We start from the raw sequence: 7,933 nt of genomic DNA, 5'->3' as shown, positions 1-7,933 counted from the left end.
AGGCTAAGGTTCTCATTTTCAGGATTCGTCACAGGTTGCAATGGCTCTGGCTCTACATCAACAAAGGGATTATTAGAGACTCCAGTTTTTACAGTTAAATTACCTGGACCAGTATAAAATAACACCAGTACGAGGGTGTCCTCAAATAGTGATAGCCCAGGATTAACACTAACCTCATCAACAGAATTCTCATCATCAGAACTTCCACTAATCATATCCCTAGCCAAATCCTCACCCTCGGCTATACCACGAGCCACCATCGCCTTAAGACAATAACACTGAGCCTTAGTGTCCGTGGGTCTAAAAAGAAATATTTAACCAACGAGCACAACTCCTCAAATGCTCTTTACTTAATATAGCAAGATATTTTAAACAGTCAACAGAGCCAAAAATTCGGCTGGGTCAAAAACAAAATCCTCCATAATGAATGTCCTACGGGGGGAAAGTAAGTAAGGTAAGCAACAAAACCAAATTAAATATTGCAACCTATCCCCAGAGTTGCTCCACAAACCCAAACTCTGTGCACACCTGCGTACGATCCTGTCACGGTCGCCAAATTGTTACGACCCCTTTGGCCTTTGGCCGTAATACAGGTTCTTTATATTTCAATAATCACAGGGATCGTAGGCAGTAAGAAAGTACAGGGTGGGAGGGTATGAGGAATGTGGACACAAAAACACCAGAACAAAATTACATATTTAATTACAAAATACACTTAACACTAAATAAGCCTTGTGAGGAACCTTAACATTAAATACACAAAATACAAGGAGCAAATAACAGCTCACAAGGACTCCTAATACTGAAAGCTAACCCTAACAAAGTAAAGGAAAGGACATAACATGCCAAAGGCTCAAATAATACTACGGGCCCAAATAATGAAAAAAAACCACTAACCTATAATTATAAGATTGAAGGAAGACTAGAGAAAATAAAGAGGAAAACAGGAAAACCTTAAATCTCCTACCTAACAGTGTTGGTACTAAACTTAAAACTAAATTCAAATAATATTCTGAGGGACAGTAAATACCCAATACCGACAACTCAATACAACATACATATATATACAAATATAATTGATATTTAAATACGCAAATCCTCGCGTATAACGAAGTGCACAGGATCCTGTTCACGGAAGTTGCTTCAACCTCCCAGCAGCTATACGGGGGAGCCCACAAATTGTCCAGGTAGACCCAGGGGTCGAGATAATTTCCGAGGGACAACACAGGATAATCACCTCTTACCTGGCAATTGCCTCCCTACGAGCCTCCTCACGAGCCCTTAGCTCTCCTGGACAAGCAGCTGAAGACGGACAGGACAGTGGTTGGCGTAACGCCTCTACGTGGCGGGAGGGACAGCGACGACCACGTCTTCCGCCAAATCCTCCGGCGGGAATCAGGAGTACAGGCGTCGCAAGTGACGATAACCTGCGCTATCACAGCCGTGATCAATCTCCACAATGCACATACGCCGTAGATGGCTCAGCACATACTACGGAAAACCACTTCCAAGGGAGGGTCCGTCGGAGTATTCCTCGAAAAAGGCGTGAGATAAATCTCCGGAAGGCTGCCAACAAAAGAGCGTATGTCCAGAAGCTTATACAGGCCCGAACTATTTTCGGCCGGCCTCCACTCACAGCACTACAGTTCCATTCCAACTCGAAAAACAAAATAAAAACAATCGTTAACACGATAGTTAGGTAATTCACAACAAGAGGAGGAATCACTGAGCAAAAACACTGAACGTTACGTTAACGTAAAAACAATACAGCTGCTGAACTAAATATAAGAGAATACTTAAAACTAAGTTACAAGGCTGATTTAAGAAAATAAACAATCAATAAATTACGTTAATTTGACACTGATCGTTATAGAGAAAACCAGCCTCGTGGTTAACTTTATGGAGATGGAGTAGTGATGGTTTGAGCTCAGAATCATCAGCTATCTGGCAGTACTCTTGAGGGTCTTGAGGCATAATTTCCGAAGTCGTTGATCATGATTTGTTTCGCAGAGATTCGAACTCCGTACACCCCTAGACTCTATCTTGTTGGTATAGGCTCAGTCCTTCTTGAAGAACCAGTCGGACCAGGATTGATCAGTGGCTTTGGGATGGCCACACCAACACTGATGCCAATTTTCAGGGCTGAACTTATAGACTACAGCACAGGCTCTCCTGGCTTAATAGGGGTCTCCCTTTCTCTTTCCCAGTATGTGGCATGTGCTTAGAGAGGATCAGGACCTTCTTTTGGGGCATTGGCTGGTCTACTGTCGAAGATGGTCTCCCCACCCCTTCATCTACCCATTGTGTAGGATCTGAGTTATCCCATTTAAGGATGAACGAGCTGTATGATGGGGATGATCTTATTTTAATGCATGCTGACGCTCCTCGTTCTTTCTACTCCTGTCTCAGCTTTTGCAGTGATAGCCCATGCTCTAGTTCTTTTTTCTCTGGCTCTCTCATCTCGGTCGTTCTCTGGCCGCTCGTATTTTTTCTCTTGATTACCCCTTTTCTTTTAGCGTCAGCTACGTAGGCTTACAGTTGGCTTCCCCAAAAGCCCAGTTCCTTTTCCATCTCTATAAAAAGACGGTGCTCTTAGGCAGATATGTTGCTCTTTGCGTGATATAGGGGCTGCGCTACACTTAGGCACTTGTAAGGATGTGTGCACCGTGCAAGCAATTACACGAAATACATAATGGTTCCTATGGCTAGTGCAAGGTAGACAAGGAATGATGAAGTATTGTTAGGCAACGTACTTAAAACAGCAATTCGGACAAGCACCAAAGAATACTGTGAAAGGTGTTCTTATAGATTGGTAGAGGCTCCTTAAAAGCTCGATGGTTGTTCCAAAGAACGGTTGGTTGGTTCCGAAGAACGGCAGGTTACACGTACACGGACGGGACCGGCTATAATGCAAAGGTTATGGATTGTTTCTAAAGAACAATTAGGCACAACATGCCCACTGACACGGTGGCAACACATGGGTTAGAGGTTTGGCCCAATAAGAATTGAGTAACTAATTAAGCTCAGATATGTGCAGCTTCGTGAAGAGGTACTACTCTGTTAAGTGATTTGGAATAAGGCAAAAGTTGATATATAGCACCAATAATCTAGTAAATATTTTCATCAAGAAATCTTTGCACTTTGAATCGATTGTGTAGCAATTTTAAAACTGGCTTTTATAGCTCAGAAATTTAGTCATTCACTCTAGTTTAAAACTTATATTGTCCTATGGGGAAGAGGTCTTGCAATTTTGATAATAAGAGAGGGATATTTGTTATAATTTTATATACATATGATTACGGAAAAACTGTTGAATGACTAGGACACTATTTCTGGTGTGCCACGTCGTTCGTCAGGTAACAAGCCATTACAAACAGAAACTTTATAGATGAGCTGCAAGAATTTTAGAAATGTTATGTTTGAGGTTATGCAAAAAAAAAAAATAAATGAATAAATAAATAAAATAAATAAAATAAATGAATAAATGAATAATTGGGGCTCCGTAAAAAATACCTGCCATAATTACACTGGTGAAACACTTTGCCAAAGCTCCTTTTGTTGTTGCATCATTGAATAATATGTGTTATTGTTGTTTTTACTTTTCATAATTCCATCACACTAAAGTCTGAGAAGTATTTTTATTTTAGAAGGAATGAAATAGAGAAATTTTCATAGTTTTATGATGAAAGGAGAAGCATAAAGGACAACACAGCCTTTTCGAATTCCACTATTTGGAAGATTATTTTCAGGACTTGAAAAATAGGGAAGGGAACCATGACATCACATGTCGGCAAATGTATTGTGGGGATTTCAGCCTAATAAATCATTCAGAAATATTGGGATCTGCGTCTTGTTTGCGTTTGCTGACTTTTTCACGGATTCGGGGGATGGAAAGGCGCAAGTCAGCGAGGCAAGATTGATGATGACAGACGCTTCAAATTGAGGGAAATATTCCTTGAAAGATGCAAATACACTTTTTCTTTAGGCTTTTTCCAATTTTAGTTCTTATTCAGACTTCCCTCGGAAGTGTGGTCCATGCGGTAGTGTAGGTGAAATGATTCCTCATGAAAAATAATTATAAATAGGTCTGCGAATGGTGATATATGATTTGAATTGGCACTAATCCATTTAATTCAGTTCAGATCTATGAGGGTTAATAATTAGGACAATATACAGCATGTTCAGTACCTTTACTTTTCTTAATATGATTCAGAATGCATTTCAACCTCCAGAAATAATAATTCACTGGTTTACAAATAAAAAATTTTGGTCTGAGGCAAGAATGGGGATAGGTGTTTTTTGCTAATTTGGGTGTGCTGAATTCAAATTTATAAATAGTTTTGCTCTATCACCTCTAGTTTTCTGGCTTTTAAATAGTCTCATTTTAGTATAAACAGAGAATATATTTGCACATTTCAAGAGTTGCAGCAGCTTATAACAGATAAAACAGGATAGATAACTAGAGGTGATGAGTAAAAGCGGATTTCAAATTTGAATTCAGCACCCCCAAATTAGGTAAATCGGGGAATTTTGTGCTTGCCTCAGTTTCTTTGTTAACCAGTATATAATTGGCCTACAGATGGAAAGGACTTCCTTGGAAGTAGAATTTTTAATACTCTGGTGGAAAACACGAAAAAATTCTCCCACATAGCAAGTGCTTTCGATAATTTTACAATGAACTCTTACAATTTTTGTTGTTGGTGGTGGAAAGGAAATGAGAAATGACCAAGAGTAAAATTTTAACGAAAAGTGAGACAAAATAGATTTTTAAAACCGATGCAGTTCCTGAAAGATGATCAAACAGTAGTTGAAGAATTTGAGATTTAAGATAAACTAGATTAAGTTAAAGAAATGCACGTTATATATTTTCCGAAAGTCATATCAGAGAATGACTAAGAAAAAAACGAAAAAAAACTTTGGGCGGGGAAATTACTCTCTTTTCCGAGGGTAATTCCGAACATATGTAACAAAACTTGATCTCTAATGGGGACTCTTATGTTAGTGAAACAGCATTGTCATTTAAATGTCAGACCCATTCCCATTCTAGGATTCCATTAAACGAGTCCAACTAACATTTCCTGAAAGTTTAGAAATATTAATGGAAACCAGTTAGCAGTTCAATCATAATTAATTTAAATTTAAATGACTACTCTAGGAAACACAGGAGCCAGGTATTACCTAACCAGCTTAACAATGTTCACTTATGGCAGAATTCCTTGTTTTATGCAGAAAATGTTAAATTAATTTTATGCTAACCAAACGCTTAATAAATTGAAAAGTTTAGTTTATGTTTAGCTACCTCCATTTAGAGAATCACATTACAGGGATTCTGCGGCAATTAAAACTCGCGCAGAGAAACACAATTCTAAAGATAATTTCAAGTGATAACTGTAACTAAGAAGAGGATTAACTAGAAACAAGAGGGTGGGACTAATTTTGTACCCATTACACACGCACAACAACACACGCACCACACACCACACCACACACCACACCACACACACACACATCTATATATATATATTATCTATTATATAAATATATATATTATAATATAAATATAATATATTATATCTATTATATATATATCATATAATATCCATATATATATATATATTATATATATATATATATATGAATTTTTTAATACCATTACAAAATAAAATTAAACTTCTTCCTGTTTTTTCTGGGATGTTTCCTAAAGGAGCTTTAAGGTGTCTGTAGCCCAGCAGTTTATTGATGCTGAAATTTGCAAAACTATGATATTTGCCTTGAAACTTAAATACCCAAGGACTTTTGTAGATGTGGCATGGAATAGAGCTAGAAAAAAAAAGAAAAACACTTTGTTTAACTAGCGAAAAAACTGGAATTTAGTAAGCATAAACATTACTAAAATTTACCCCTACGGATTAAAAGGTTTTCAGAAATTCATAGAGTATTAAAACCTTTTAACGTAAATGTTTTCAGTATTATTAATGTTAAGATTTTAGTAAAAAAATTAAAAAATTTCTCCTAAAGGTGGCTTCCGGACTCAGAAATATAAAAACTTCCTTGTTTAAAGTGTAATAAAATACATTACAGGACAAACCAGAAAACCATCTCTTTCACAACGAATCAAACAGCACCAATATTCCTGTGGAAAACTGGACAAAATATCGAATGCATTATTCGTACAATAAAAAAGATTTAGGAACCATCCTATTAACTGGCGTCAAGCAAGAGCTTTAATCCCATGTAATGACATCAGTTAAAAAGGCGAAATATGAATTTAATCTTGTTTCACCAAGTCAAACTACTGGAAGTGGTTTTTGTAAAATTTAAGTCTTGGATTTATTTTAAACTCGATGCCTTCATAATTGGAAAAAAGTTGTAGATAAAAATATAAGCAAACATATGTAAAAAATATTCAGTTTTTGTTTAACATGTTTTGGGTTCTTTATGGACTTTAATATGGCAGCGTTAAAATCATGTGTTTAAGTTTGTGACCGTGTTTTGTGATTCCGATAATCCTGGAGTATTCTCTGATTTTTACGCTTCTGACAAGATTAACCATCTGGTTATTCTTGATCCTTTGGTTTTCCTGGCCGTAACCGTTTCTTTCCAAACTGGTATTTCATTCGTTCTTTAACAAAGGCGTTCAGGTAAAGACGAAAAAACCGTTTGGATTTATCTGCCTTATCATTTTCCTGTGGTATTCGCCATATCTTTATGAAGTCGTGTGCATACTACTTGCTTATTTTTTATTTCGTGTATCTATAATAATATCATATATATTAATATAATATATATCTATATGATATTATTGATATAGTAATATATATATATAATATAAGTATTACATATATTAGTACACACTATATATAATATTATAGTATAATGAATATATATTATATAATTATATATATAATATATATGAAATTTACAGTATATTTAGCTAGGGACATAATATAATTTATAGATATAATATATACTATATATCTATATAATATATATATATCTTATATATAATATACTAAGATATATATATATATTACATATATTTAGTAACATTGTATATATAGTATATATATATAATATATATAGATATATTATATGCTTAATAAATATATATATATATATATACACTATCATTTATTATATATATATATATATATTATATATATTATTATTCTTCTATATATATATAATATTATATATATATATATATCGTATACTAAATATAATGTAATATATATCTATGATATTATATATTATATAATATTATATATATAATTATATATTATATATTAATAATGTGGTGGGTTGTTGTGTATGTGTGTGTGGCTCGTGTGTGTGTTGTTTACATATTGTATGTGTGTATGCAAGTTTTTACAGTTTTTTCATGCCTAATGCAAAAATAAAAATATAGAAACGGCAAATGAGTGCTTATGTAAAATTAAACTCCGAGATAAAACTACCTAATTGCAGCCTTGCCAACAACTGGGAACACGCAAACGTCTTGACAAGAGAGCTTTGAAAAACTTATAATGAAGGACCATTCCAATCCTGCCGCTCCATTTGTGCTGGTTAATTAAACGAGAAACAACATGACCTATTATGCTCGTGGGAGCGAATCCCAATTAAAATTTGACATTTCCTAATTTGAGAGGGGGTGGGAAAGGGCAAGAAAAAAATAAAACCCGAATAACTTACGACTGCATTCTACTACCAGGCGAATACGGCGAGGATGAATAATTATGCAATGCGAGCAAAGAAATTCATTTCGGCGCTTGCGTGATCGGCCCCACCTGAGATGAACCAGGCCCTTGTTTACCAAGAAGGAAGAAGAAGAAAGAAAAAGGAAGAAGAAAGAAAGAAAGGAAGACGAGGAAGAGCATGATGATAATGAAGGGTCTGCAGTATCTCGGGTCAGGAGGAAGTTTCTGGAAAGCAA

This window comes from Macrobrachium nipponense, chromosome 7 (assembly GCF_015104395.2).
Source record: "Macrobrachium nipponense isolate FS-2020 chromosome 7, ASM1510439v2, whole genome shotgun sequence".
NCBI lineage: Eukaryota > Metazoa > Arthropoda > Malacostraca > Decapoda > Palaemonidae > Macrobrachium > Macrobrachium nipponense.
Note: the sequence above shows the minus strand (reverse complement) of the source record.